Below are 14851 nucleotides of genomic sequence, written 5' to 3' on the forward strand. Positions count from 1 at the left end.
GGATGTGTTAGCATTTAAAATGAAGCAAACATCATTTGTGTGTTTAAAACATTCCAGGTTACAACTACTGTACGTACATAAAACTTTAGTATAAAAGCAACCTACCCCATGTCAAGTATAAACTAACCTACGTACAATTCAGAACTTTAACACCAATCCAACCACTACATCCACGTAACAAAATGAACTACCGATAAGGCAATGTAACTATCAACCCAAACATTTACCCAGTAGAATATCTCATAATGTAACTATCAACCCATAACTTATAGTACAGCCACACAAAAATTTAAGGAACAACGAGACTGAATTTTATCTATTCTAAAGATTAAAAAGTACACTCAAAGGTCTAGACACAATCTAGTGATATTTTTCCTATTCTAAAGATTAACAAGTACACACTCAAAGGTCTGGACACAGTCTAGTGATATTTTTCATAGTTCATAGAAGTGAGGGAACACTTGATTACAACTTCTGACAAGGTGAAACAAATTCCACCAAACAAATGGCACAAACATTCCATTAATGTATTTATTAACTTAAAGGTTTGTATACAATACATGGTAAAGAAAAAAGTTCAAATCCTACTACATTGCAAAAATGTAAAGAAAAGAGGTTGAAATGATAAGTCGGGAGCAGATTTAGTAGCAACTATGGAACATAGAACTTTGGAAGTAAGATCTAATTACTTTAATTGACAACACTTAATCAAGGAAAATTTTCCACTAAAATGGCCATAACAACAAATTTTCCACTAACAAAAGCTATGTTTTACTAAAGGGGGAAACAAAGGAACATCGTAATGGAGGGAAAAACAAAGGAACATCAAAACAACACCATTTGGGAAAAGAATCAAAACCATCTACAATCAAACAATTACAAATGAGAAGAATACTGAACCTGAAAAATTAAAGCATCAAACTTTTTTTTTCCTAGTAGAAATTTCAAAGATCTAACCCGATAAATTAATTAAGAGCCAAAAATGAGAAAAGCTTGTTTTGAGAGGAGAGAAAAAAAAAAAGACAATGAAGGTGGTCGCCGCGATATTTGCTTGCATTGTTGGGTGGAAACAACAAACCTTCACATGATCACATCAAGACTACTCTTTGCCTCCGTTGGGGCTGATCTTTGATGATGATAAGATTGAGCTTCTCCTATCGCAAGTCAATGGCAAGGACATAACAGAGGTGATTGCATCTGGAAGGGAAAAGTTGGCTTCAGTTCCTTCTGGTGGTGGTGGCGTTGCTGTTGCTATAGCTGCCTCCGGTGGTGGTGGTGGTGGTGCCACAGCACCTGCTGCTGCTGAATCAAAGAAAGAAGAGAAGGTTGAAGAGGCAGAGGTGTCTGACGATGACATGGGCTTTGGTCTCTTTGATTGAGGGGTTTGTGGCCACACATCCTTTGTAGAAGTCGGAGATGCTGGTGAAATGTTAGTGTTCACTGTCTGCTGGGTAGATCTGCTTTTCATGTTTTTAGGAAGTTATTGATTTTTAAACTTTTTTGTAGAAAGGAGTTTGATGGGATGAATTTGAAATATCCTTAGTGTACTCAAAGTATGTTGAATTATTCAAATTAAGAGCCAAAGAGAATTAAGGCAACCTGAATTTTTTTGAAGCTCAACCCAAAAGTCAAAGCTTTGAAGGAAACCTAAAACCAAAATTAGGCTTTGCAATACACCCACAATTTGAAGCTTCTCAAGCGAAAAAAGAGATAGAAAAAATAACTTACTCACTGCAAAAAGAGAGAGAGAGAAATAAAGCGTGGTCAATTTTGTTGCTTTGGTGGTTGGAGCAAAAGTTTGAGAAAAGAAAGTGTTTAGGGTTTTTCAATTTTTAGTTTTTTGTTCGAGCGCCAAAAAATGAAAATACCCCGCTATTAAGAATGCCCAAGAGCAACACCATTCTCGTCACAGTAAAGGATATACCAAATACCCCTTTTAGATTGGTACAACCTTGTAACAACAAAGAAGGCGCGGTAAATTATAAGCTGTAACATTAGCAGCGAAAGTGGCGACCTAATTGATAAAGTCCCAATAAAAAAAATTACATTTATTTTTTTCTAAAAATTTAATTACACTAGTTGCCATGCACGAGGTGCTGCAATTGATAAATTCAAATTCATAACATCGTGAAATTTTAGCAGCCCCTAGAGGCGTTGCAATTGGTGACTTATAGCAACAATTTTTTGGCGTTGCAAAAGAGTGCGCTGCAAAAAAAACCCCTTTTGTTGTAGTGCTGGTGGAATAACAAATGCTGGAGCGACCTCTAAGGTCCTGACTGGTGGAGCAACAAATGCTAGAGCGACCTTTGAGGTCCTAACTGCTGGAGCAACGACTGCTGGAGCGACCTCTGGGGTCATGACTGGTGGATCAACAAATGTTGGAGCGACTTTTGTACAGACGAATAGACCCTCTTGCTGGAGCCCCCAGCACTCTGTTTTGGTGATTTGGCTCTGACCTCCGCAACCAAGTTTTTGGCCATTGTGTAGCTGGTGGGCTCGTTCCTTGTGCCGATGGGTAAGTCGGTGATCTTATTCGCTGAGAGGATTTGGTTACAATGATAAGCCTCGAGCTGATTGCTTTAAAGCTCCATCATGCCCCTAGGACCAAGAAATCGAAGTACTTGATGCAGCGTGGATGGTATGGCTTGCATTTGATGAATCCAACGTCGTCCTAGAATGACATTGTAGGAAGACTTGATGTCTTGAATGCTGAAGCGCGTATTGAAGCTGATTTTGTTCTCTCTAGATCCCACAGAAACTGGGAGTATGATGTCACCGGCTCTGGAGCCGTTGAACCTGTAGAGAGGAGCGATGAGGTCTATGAAGACCGACTTGGGCAAATTCATCTCTTGAATAGTATGGTAGAACAGAATGTCACATGAACTATCGGGATCTATCAAGATGTGCTTGACTATCCAGTCGCTGATTTTGACGTGGACTACAAGTGCGTCATTGTGTGGGAGGCAAACCTTGTTGAGGTCGACCTCCGTAAAAGTGATGTCACCTGAACTGCGATCGGAACTGCGTGGGGCAGGTGCGGCCTGGGAAGAAAAATGGTAAACTTCTTAAAGGGCGCCTACATGCCGTCTTTTCTCTGTGGACGATATCATGTGAATGGTTCTGTCGTTGTCTCGATCGGACGAATGTTGACGACGCTCGTGGCGGGAGCGATCTCTTGGTCGTCTTCTGCTACGGGAGCTTGGACGCTGTGACGATCATGGCGAGGTGGAGATCGACTGCACACTCTGCGAGCCATGAGCTTATGGCACAGATCGCCATCATCGATGGTGGTGTACTGCTTGATATGTCCTGCTTCGATGAGGTCCTGAAGGTAATGCTTTAGCCCCCAGCACACATTGCTCTCGTGACATTCGATTCTTTGTGACATTTGACTGCACTTTGGTCGATTCTTTGTGACAATTCGTTAATCTGTTGATTAACCTCGTTGATGCCGTCCTCTGCTAAGGTAGCAGGTGGATTCTGCATGTCTACTTGCGCGCAGAGAGTGACATTCTCCTACCTGAGTAAGGTGATTTACTCATTCATCGTTCCTAGCTGACCTGCTAAACTCTGGATTTGAGCTTCGAGGCTTGCCATGCTTCGTGGGCTTGAGTGTTTTTTCTTGTTGGTTTAAGAATTTGTTAAGTGGTTTCTCAAGAGATCGAGATCACAGGCGGTGCCAATGTAAAGGTGTGTTTTAGTTTTCCTTTATATATAAGGGAAGAAAGAGAATGGGATCGGATTTGGGAGAGACCGAGTTCATTGTTGAGCGAACTGCCTACGTATCCTCTTTTGATTCTGGGGGGAGAGAATAATCAGGTCTCACGTAGTTCATGCAGGTGGTATTTATAGACATTGGGAGGTGTAGATCCACGAGACACATCCACTGACATGTACATATGTAGGGTGGAGATTGAGAATGAGTGTTAGGTTGGTTTTAGTAGGAATTGTGTGATGATTGGGAGTGGGTGCAGTAGTTCATATATCACGGTGATTGGAAGTACATGTATGGCTCTGGTGATGATTACATCTGGATATGGGATGGTGTTATCACTCAAAGCGTTCTGCTTGAAGTCGTCTATTCGACTTGAGGTATTTTGGAGCGAGTTGAAGTGTACCACCTACATGAAGCGAGCTGCTTACAAATCGATCTTGGAGGTCAATGATATGAGTTCGTTACGATCTCTGCTCAATGCGTGCTTAATATTCCTCAATGAGAATATTACTCCCTTATAGTTGGTAACAGTTTCTGGCTAACGGCAAGTACAATGACATTCGTCCCTATAATCCCTTTTTGTCTGTCAACAATGAGAAACAGCTTCCACCTTTGTCAACTTTTGATGAAGTTCAGCCAAGTGATGGGAGTCACAATAATATTTATTACTTGCACAAGGCAGTTCTGTCTGCGAACCCGTCGTCAAACTCCAATTATATGGTTATGGCAATCTATGGTGGGTATACCAGATTAGCCTTCTTCAAGCCAGGGAACAAAGCTTGGGTACCCATTGATTGTAATTATACACTTTTTGAAGATGTGGTATGGAGCAGGGACAAATTCTATGTTGTCGCCGACCGAAGACAAGTTTTTGCTTGTAATTTGAATGATCCCGTTCACCTTGAGGTGAATAGAATTGCACAACGACCTCATCACCATCAGATAGGAAAGAAGTATTTGGTTGTATCTTTGGGGGACATATTGCAAATCGTACCATAAGGCATTGGAATTTGAAGCTTCAACCCGAGCTTACAACACTAGTGGATTTGAGGTCTTGAAGCTGGATATGAGTATGCAAAAGTGGATTCAGGTGAAGAACCTTTCAGGACGGGTGTTGTTTATAGCAAGGATCAAAATATCGAATTCGGTGAATATATCGGTGTACCCAAAAACCGATATATATCGGATATATCGAAAATATCAGATATATCCAATTTTTTTGTGACCAGTCAAAATTTTGTTTTGTATGTCGATATATCGGAAATATCGTCGATTATATTGGAAATATAGTCTATTATATTGGAAATATCGACAATATATCAGTCAAAATCAACAATATGTGGTCAAAATCAACAATATCGGTCAAAGTCAACAATTTATATCGGATATATCGTATATATCGGTCGATATATATCGTTATATCGGATTTCCGATATATATAAGAAAAAAAGGATTTAATATTCGGTGGATATATATCGGATATATCGATGTCGGTGTACCAAAAAAATGATATATATCGGCGATATATCAGATATATCGACGATATTTTGTTCCTTGGTTTATAGGCGATAATTCTTCATTGTCTCTATCCATTTCAAATATGCCTAGGCGTAAACCAAATCATATTTACTTTACAGGCGACTTCCGCGAAGGATATAGAAGAAGCTCTTACCCTTATCTCGTACCTCATGACTTTGGAGTCTTTAACGTTGAAGATGGGAGCTTTGAACCACTTCCTGTGTCAAAGTCTGAATGGTATCTCACGCCTGCCCCAATTTGGATCGAGCCTACACGACACGAGGATAAGTATCTGTTAATGTCATGTATGTTCATGGTGTTTTATTTGGATTCATGCTAAATGGTTGGGGAAATAAACAGAAGTTTCAAACTGTTATCCTGCCTAATCTGTCTTGTAGACGATTGTGAATTGAGTAAAGCTTTGCAGTCAAGTGGTGAGAATAGGATTATTATGTTGGAACCCCAAATTATTAAGGTGTGTTATTAAATATGACAAATTTTCCAATGTAACCTGAACCAGTTAAAGCTCCATTTAAGTCCATAAACAAAACATATGTGCGATGTTATAAGGTTAATTAACATGGTACACAGACCCCATGCTTGAAGTGTGTAGAGGTTTGGTGTTTAGGGGACAACGACCTGATGATTTGTTTGATATGGAATGGCTGCACTTTTCTTGGGATAAGAGTTGCCTACGTATCAAGTCTTTTGGGGGTAAACTTGAATCAAACCTTACGTAGTTCATCTCTCTCTACTTATAGATGTTTGAGACTTTGAGCTGACCTTCCTTATTTGCTCCAGGCCGTTATGAAGTGTAGATCCAGATTGTGAGCTATCTTGATGATTCGTCATTACTCTGATGTTACAAAGTTAATGTCTCCTTGATTGGTGCGTTGACTGAGTTCTAGGATTGGGCTAGTTGATTTGCTTCCATATATGGCTGTAAGTGCTGCTTGGAACGATCTAGGTGTTAGGTCATTGGTACGCTCTGATAGATTGGTACGAGCAGATGGAGTACGACCTGGTGTGTGGACACGTGTACTGTAGTGCAGAATGGAAGGTACTTACACAGCCCTCTTTATTTTATCTGTTCTTTGGACAACTGTGGTGTGAAAAAGGAAAGGGTAAAATAAAACTTTAAAACACGTGTTGGACAGCTGGTTGGTTTAATTGGCTTTTGAAAAATATGCGGGAACTGTTTGGCTAGATTCGTGGGCCCGAAATCACGACGGTTTGTAGGCGAGTTATGATTGTGTTGTGTTGGAAGATGAAACATTTTGTATTTTCTCGAGGTTTTAGCAGCTGAGGGGTTTTGGCGTGTTAAGGTATTTCACTTCTTCATTTTTCCAATCTAGGAAAAAGCAAAGCGAAAGAAAGAAAGAAAGAAAAGAAAAAAAAAACTTTTCCAACCTTTGGTATCAAGTGCGTCTTTTGAACTTGCAAAGTTTGATCTTTTGTTTATTTTTGAACTCGTAATGTCTGTTACCAGTGATATTTTGAGTGGGAAAGTTGAGGTTGATCTGTGGAGAGAGAGAACTTTGAGTGGAGATGATGTTGAAGTTAGAGTTCGTAGTGGAGATGGGACTTCATCGTCTTCTTCAGTGGAGATGATGGCTGAGGAGGTGGGGCCTATGCTGCTTTATGCTGATCTGAAGGAGGAGTTTGGTTGGGGAGATGCCGACCTAGCCGTGTACGACCTGAATAGAGAGAGGAGGTTATATAACAGTGACTATGTTCCTCCAGATAGGGGGAGTAGTGGTTTGTTATGGGCAGTTGAAGGCTGGGATGAGGTTGTCGTTTTCTCATCTTATTGTTGATGTTTTGAATTTTTGTGGAAAAGCCCCTTGTCAGTTCGTAGGGAATAGTTGGAGGGTGTTCCATGTGTTGGATTTGTTGAATGAAAGGAGTTATAACATCCGTTTAGGAGATATGTTGGAGCATTTCTCTGTGAAGAGATCTTCTGCAATGAACTGTAGTTTGCAGGTCGTAAGGGGAAAGTCTGCTATGATTGTGGGGGTGAGTAAGGAGGAATGGGGGCGTAGGCCGTTGTTGATTGTGGGTAATTACACCCCCTCTGGGTGTGAGCTGAATACCCACTCTGTAAAGTGAGCTGGTAGGTAGCTATTTTGTAGGTCGTATGTAAGTCTTATGTTTGATATGTTGTACGTTTTGATATTTTGTTTCTTTTTGTGCAGAGGTTTCCATTCGGGGTCGTCCTCAACTTGACGTTATAGAAAAGTTTGCTTATTTGAGTTAGGAGGAGAAACGAGCTATCTTGGGGGAGGTTGCCCAATACTTTAAGAAGCGTGGTGGTGTGAAGATTAACAAGAAGAAAGTTGAGCAGAAGAAAAGGGCACGTAAGCTTGTTCTTGATATCTCTGATTCTAGCTCGGACACTGAGATGGAGAGGGAGAACTAAAGGAAGGCACCTGTTTCTGGAGTAAGAATGGCTGGAAGAGCTGCTGATAGCCGTTCTTCTTCAGTGAGGACGGCTGAAGGAGCTTCAAAACGTTCGGCATCCAAACGCTCTGAAGTGGGTGATGGTGACCGAGCTGGTCATGGTGGTGGGAGTGCTGGTGGTAGTGGTGATGTTCCTTTACGGAGGCCTCAACTGAAGAGGCGCTCTGAGGTGGTTGAGACTGAGGGGGCGAAGAAGTCCCGGACTGAATCTGAGGAACGACCTAGTACTGGGGGAGGTCGTTCTTCTGCAGGTCGGGTGCCATTGAAGAAACTGGATCTGAAAGAGCTTTCTGCTGATGTGGGGGTTGCTAATGCCCGGGGCAAGAAGAAGGCTAGTGAGAATGAGCCAGGTGCCCATAAGTGCAAGGGGTCGGGGAGTACGGCCCCAAGTGACAAGAGAAGTTATGACGGCCTGGATAGGCTTGTCATCTATGAGGACCCAGTGAGCGGGCTGAGGAAGTTTGTGATGAATAAGGACTGTAGCTTCAAGTCCTCACTGGTTGCTAGAGGGCTGCTGGAGAGCATTATCCTGGATGGAGATAGGCACCAGTTGGAGACTGGGAAGGACTTGGGGGTGAACTTGAAAGACATGGATCGCTCCCTTTGCTTTGTAAGTGCCTCTCCGACCTGATCCTTGTCTTTACTTTTACTGCTTTGTAATTTACTTTGCTTGTTGTCAAGTCCTGGCTATATATAGGAAGCTGAAAGAGATGACCCTTATTTCTGACCTATACAAGGAGTTGGATGTTGCCAAGGAGGCCTATGACAAGCTGCTCGCTGTTCAAGAGGTGGAACAAGCTGAAATGTCTTGACTGAGGTTGCAAGTCGGGGATCTTGCTGGGAAGGTGGCTTTGTTGCAACCATCTCTTGATGCTTCAAAGGTGGAGGTGCAGAACTGGATCAGTGAGTGCAAGAATGTATAGGTCGTTACTTGATAAGAGCCCAAAACTGTAGTTTTAACCCTGTAACAGTCATACTTTTAGACCAATTATGTGAATAATAATTAAGAGTTAACACTGATTACGTGTTTTTATGCATTTCAGGCTTCAAAGTCCATTATGTGCAGAAATGTGCCACTTTAGTGAGATAAAGGAGCAAAGGTCGGTTACTAAGGAGTTCCGTGATTAAAGGCCAAGATTCAAGAAGACAAAGCCTTTCTAAAGCCCAGTCAAAAGCTGAAAAGTCGACGCGGGTAGAAACAGCACACAAAGTCAGCAGAACTTTTGAAGGCCGTATCTTTGGACTCAGACCTTGGAATAGGGCCTACCTTATGTCAAAACGACCGGCTCGGAAAGAGCTTTCCAATGGTCTAAGCCTTGATCCAATCAGAGGAGCAGAAGTAGACGAAAAGTCTATTGAAGCTAACTGCAGCTGAAGAGGCCTTTTTAGACTGAAAGAATTGGGTTTTGGGCCTGATTCTCTGGCCCAAAACATGGATCCAAGCCCATGCACGATTTTTGGATCTGAACATATAAAAACCAAAGCTTAGCTCTTTGTTAATGGTAGCTAGTTAGTCCTAAAACTATAGATAATTCTAGATCTAGTTTTCATTTAATAAAATTAAGTTTAGTTTAATTTCAATTATTGTTCTAGATTAATCTTTAGAACCATTGTTCTTCATTAGTTTGATAAATAAAATAGCTAGTTTGTCAATTTCGATTCTTGTCATTTACAATTGTTTAGATCTAAATTCCCTTATTATGTAGATAGCTAGACCTAGATTAGTTAGATTATTAATTTAGTATTTGAATCATTGTTTTATTATTCATTAGATTAATAAAATAGTGTTCTCCATAATCTAGTTTCATTTCCATTGATTGTTTAGTTTCAATTCGTAGTTTCAATTATTTGTCAGTATCAGTTTAATTCAATTATTGCATGAGTAGTTTTGAATTGAGTTTAAACAAGTAAAGTTCAAATCTTTATATCATGTCTTGTTTGAATTCCATTGGGAATGATAAGCGTGATGATTCTCGATAAAACCTCCATTTGAGGGGTTGAGAAGCCTTGATGAAAGCTTGATCCCGATTATCGTAGAGTCGTCGTAATTTCCTTTCCACTCTAGAAATGATTAGTTCACCATGAGAATGGGTGTAATCGTTCACATGCTAGTTATGAATTGGTAGAAATGCCATGTGTAATTAGGGATTAGGAGTAACTAGATTGTTTCTGCTGGCGATTCAATTCGATTACGACAATTAAGTGCCGTTAGTAGGATTAAGTCGAGTTAAGGTGGAATCAATCCCCCTCAACTCCTTATCATAGAATCGACGTAGCATTCTCATAGTTGTTCTAATAGTCGACTAGTTGCATCTTGTGGGTAGTTGCATCGTAGTCTAGTTGTCATTCGTAAATCTCTCATTAGACTTTAGTTAAGATTACTTATATGTAGATAACACAGCATGCGAAAGGACTAGGAGTGGAACGAATCATCTACTCCACTATATCTCATAGGATTGAGAGTAGAAATCTTTGATAAATTAGGCACATATTAAGTTTTAGTTTACTTACGTTTTGAGTTTCATCGTTCATTTCGTAAGTAAATTATCTTTTATGTTTTATCATTACTGAACGGGCTCAAACGGCATATAACGACCTGGATGATTTGGTAGAAAGTGGTGATACTTACGTGCTGGTGGATGATTACCTGGATCTCCAGACGAAGTATAAAACCCTTAAGAGGTCAGTTGAAAGTGGGGATACGACAATAACTGTAGAAAGTACTATTGTAGATGCTAGTAGATGATCTGATCTGTCAGCCGATCTTGGTGATGCTCTAGTCGTTCAGCCAACTGAAGAGGTCTCCACAGAAGTTGTGAGTGTAGGTGGTGATCCAGCGAGGCCAAAGAGGGTGGCCCACTAGAGCCTTTGAATGTGAAGAATCTTCCCCGTGTCCTCTAACTGTGCTTTCTTTTTGTGATTGATATGTTTGTTTGATGATGAATTATATTCACTTACTTGCTTTGGTTGATACTGATAACTGATATTGACAAACTCGATTTTTTATGATGGGGGTGTTGATGTCGTTTTCCCAGGCTAACCTGGGGGCCTCTAGCATCTAACCAAATTGTATAAGTAGTAAAATATTTAAATTACTTACTTGTTCTGCATTGATATTGTTTTTGAATTTTTGCATGGATGTGATTTCCTTATTGCTGTTTTGATTCGTTGTATGACGACCTGTGCTGCATATTAGTAGTCTTGACGATTTGTTGGACTATGGTAGATTGTCTAATGTTCGAAGATCGTAATTGTTTGACTCACAACCTGGCAAGATGATTGTAGCCGTCACCTAGGTCTCCTTTTGTGTGTTTGATTGGGTCGTTCCTTTTAGGGGAACTCCGATTGACTGATAACTAGCCTTTGATTGGTAGTTATAGTTGAGCCAAGCTTAACCTTGTTCAAAGACCTTAAATTGACTGTGGGTCCTTTTGGTGGTCCCATATATTTGAATTTGACTGATAATTACGTGGAATTTACAGTTGAATCATGCTTAACCCTGGCGTTGGTGTTAAGTTGATTTAGGGTCCTTTTGGGGGACCTTAGGTTGAATTGATTGGTAATTAACCACTACGTAGTTATTGTAGTTGAGTTATTCTTGACTCCGTCTTTGATGTACGACCTGACATTGTGACGTCCTAGGTCAAGCTGTGTAGTGCGAGATGCATGGTACTCATGTAATGCAAAATATGACATTTGTACTCGAAATGTTGATGAGATTTTATTCATATTGACTAACACATATGGAGGAAAACTTATTAATAAAATCGCTTGAGGAGAGTTATATTCCAAGGACGGGGAAGAATATCACCAAGCTGAGTTTTGATCCAGTATGCTCTATTTCTAACGACTTTGTCAATGATGTAGGGGCCTTCCCATGTTGGGTCAAGCTTGGCTGGAACTAGTGTCTTTTTTAGGACTAGGTCGCCAACTTGGAAAGATCTTGGGACGACCTTCTTGTTGTAAGATTGTTGGATTGTTTGGTGGTATCGAGTTAGGGATATTACAGCTGTTTCCTTCCGCTCTTCTAGGAGATCAACTTCTTTTGCCCATATGGTGTCATTTTCTCCTGATTCGACGATGTCAGAACGTGTGGTTGTCATTGTGAGTTTTGATGGTATGATTGCCTCTGTTCTGAAGGAAAGTGTGAAAAGAGATTCATTGGTACTTGATAAGAGCCCAAAACTGTAGTTTTAACCCCTTAGCAGTCATACTTTTAGACCAATTATGTGAGTAATAAGTAAGAGTTAATACTGATTACGTGTTTTTATGTATTTCAGGCTTCAAAGTCAATTATGTGCAGAAATGTGCCACTTTGATGAGATAAAGGAGCAATGGTTGGTTACTAAGGAGTTCGGTGATTAAAGGACAAGATTCAAGAAGACAAAGCCTTTGTAAAGCCTGGTCAAAAGATGAAAAGTCAAAGTCCACGCAAAAAAAATTACACAAAGTCAACAGAACTTCCGAAGACCATATCTTTAGATTCAGACCTCGGAATTGGGCCTACCTTATGTCAAAACGACCGACTCGGAAAGAGCTTTCCAATGGTCCAAGCCTTGACCCAATCAGAGGAGCAGAAGTGGACGAAAAGTCTATTGAAGCAAACTGCAGCTGAAGAGGCCTTTTTGGACTGAAAGAATTGGGTTTTGGGCCTGATTCTCTAGCCCAAAACATGGATCCAAGCCCATGCACGATTTTTGGATCTGAACATATAAAAACCAAAGCTTAGCTCTTTGTTAATGGTAGCTAGTTAGACCTAAATTAATACATAGAATTCTAGATCTAGTTTTATTAATTAATTAAGTTTTAGTTCCATTTCAATTCCTGTTTTAGATTAAATCTTTGAATCATTGTTCTTGATTGAGTAGATAAATAAAATAGTTAATTTGTCAATTTTGAATTTGGTCATTTCCATTCTAGATCTAATTTCAATTCTTGTTCTTATTTCATTCCAGCCATTAAATTAGATTCATTATTGTTTAATTAAGTAAATCTCAATTTCTTACATTATGTTTAGTTTAGATTCAATGGGAAATGTTAGTTTGATGAATCAAGGCTAAAACCTCCATTAGAGGAGTTGATGAAGCCTTGATGAAAACTTAGTGGTTAGTATAGAATTGGTTGTAGAATCTATTCCACTCTAGAAGGTCGTGTTTCGCCATGAGAATGGGTGGACGACCTCACATGCTAGTTAGTATCCGGTAGGAATGCCATGAACACTAGGGATTAGAACTCGAAATTCTCCGTGTTAAACGTGAGAATTGAGATACAACATTCTACGCTAGGTCGTTAAGTTGGATTCGAGGTGGATTCAATTCCCTCTAATTTATTTATCTAGATTCAAACAATCGTATTCGTAGCTTTAAGTAGATTAACTTTAGTTTATATTTTATCTTGTTATTTATTATATCTCGTTATTTAAATTAACGCGTTGTGTTAGCATAACATTTCAGTAAAAAGCTCTCATTAGACTTAAGACTGATTTCTTAGACTTATAAAACAATCCATGCTAGGGAACTAGGAGTGGAACGAACTTCCTACTCCACTTAGTGCAATTCGCATCGAGAGTAGAAGCTTTGATAATGAGAACCCGTAAGATCAGTTTTAGTTTACTTACGGATTGAATTCATCGTTCATTTCGTAGGTAAACTATTCATTTTACATTTATCAAATGGCGCCGCTGCCATCTTAGTTGCACTTTAGCATTGTTTTCTTTGTAGAAGTAGTCATTTTTAAGTCCCATTAAACCCACCCACCCTTGGTTGTTTCATACTGTGGTTGCCCATTTCAGCTTTGATAAATTCCGCGAGAAAATACACGGAGCGCGCCCGCGCCCAAGGAGAGCGCGACCCGCGCTAAGTTACTGGAATTTCATCTACCATCGAAGCCGCTTCATACCAAGCGCCACCCACGCTAAAACACTGAACTTCGACTTTTACATCGAAGGCGACTTCTTCGGACGGAGCGCCACTTTTAGCTGAAATTTCCGGATTTCCACAGGTTTGATTCGAACTTCGAGTTGTCAAGTTTTTCAGTGTTCTAATCTCTTATATACACTGAACACGCGTACACAAGACGCTATTCATAAGCGAAGCAAGGACGCTATCAGGTATTCCTTTCTTCCATACCTCGCATTTCCGCCAGAGGTTTTCTACTAGTATATCAGAATTGTTTGGAGTGTTGCATGTTTAGTTAAGCTCAACTTAGTCTTGCATGAGATTAAGGTCTGGTCGAACAAAAACAACAAACGTAATTACACGGCAACAAACAAGTCTATCTAGTATACCACACACTACACCTCTAGCTACTATTTCACACACACCACCTGACATAATGGGGGAAGAAAGAGAGACTCCTCTCTCCGACTTTTACAAAGCCTTGAGCGATAGCCCTAAATCGTGCATCGTTCTAGCAGACCCAGTGGGGATTTTTCGATTCCCCCCAAACATATTTAATTTGTTACCCGCTTTTCATGGGTTAGACCATGAAAAACCTTATCGGCATTACGCGTAAGATTGAACAAGTCCTTATAACATTCCATCATCCTACGGTAGGTCGCGAACAAATTAAACCGGGGTATTCCCTTTCACATTAGCCGATAAGGCGGCGTCTTGGTTAACTGCCCAAGCGCCTAATTCTGTGGACTCGTGGGCCAAACTTGTTCAGCTGTTTATGGAACATTTTTACCCACCCCTAAAGACGGATGAGATGCTTTCCAAGATTCATTTTTTCCGACAGAATCCTCATGAATCATTTTCTGAGGCATGGAATCGTTTCACCGATCTCCTTATAGAGTGTCCACATCATAACTTAGCAAAAGACACGTTAGTTCGTGCCTTTTTCAAAGGTCTTCTACACCACCATAAAGAAGTCCTTGACATAATGAATGGGGGTAGTTTCCTAAGTAAAGGAGCCTCGGAGGCTTACAAATTTTTAGAAGACCAAACTAAACGAAATAATAATTGGGGGGGTAGTGATGATATCCCCCGCTCAGCTAGTTCTTCTTCAACAGTCAAGGCCGCCGGTATGTTAGAGAAGAAAACCGATCCAAAACTTAAAAATTTACTCGAATCTCTAACTAAAAAAGTAAAGGCTATTTCTGCTCAACAAAAGCCTATCCCCGTCATGAATGTAAACTCCAACCCATGTAATTTCTGT

At 40.2% G+C, this 14851-nt stretch overlaps 1 non-coding gene and 1 pseudogene across 1 annotated transcript; one reads left to right on the forward strand and one right to left on the reverse strand.

Annotated features, from left to right (window-relative positions):
• Positions 1-1025: 1025 nt before the first annotated feature.
• Positions 1026-1535, forward strand: LOC147518183 (large ribosomal subunit protein P2B pseudogene; annotated as a pseudogene).
• A 12866-nt stretch (positions 1536-14401) lies between these two features.
• Positions 14402-14505, reverse strand: LOC147518184 (small nucleolar RNA R71). Its single transcript, XR_015214560.1, has one exon. It is a non-coding gene; the product is annotated as a small nucleolar RNA R71 (small nucleolar RNA).
• Positions 14506-14851: the final 346 nt, after the last annotated feature.

Source organism: Coptis chinensis, chromosome 2, assembly GCF_015680905.1.
Source record: "Coptis chinensis isolate HL-2020 chromosome 2, ASM1568090v1, whole genome shotgun sequence".
NCBI classification, from domain to species: domain Eukaryota; kingdom Viridiplantae; phylum Streptophyta; class Magnoliopsida; order Ranunculales; family Ranunculaceae; genus Coptis; species Coptis chinensis.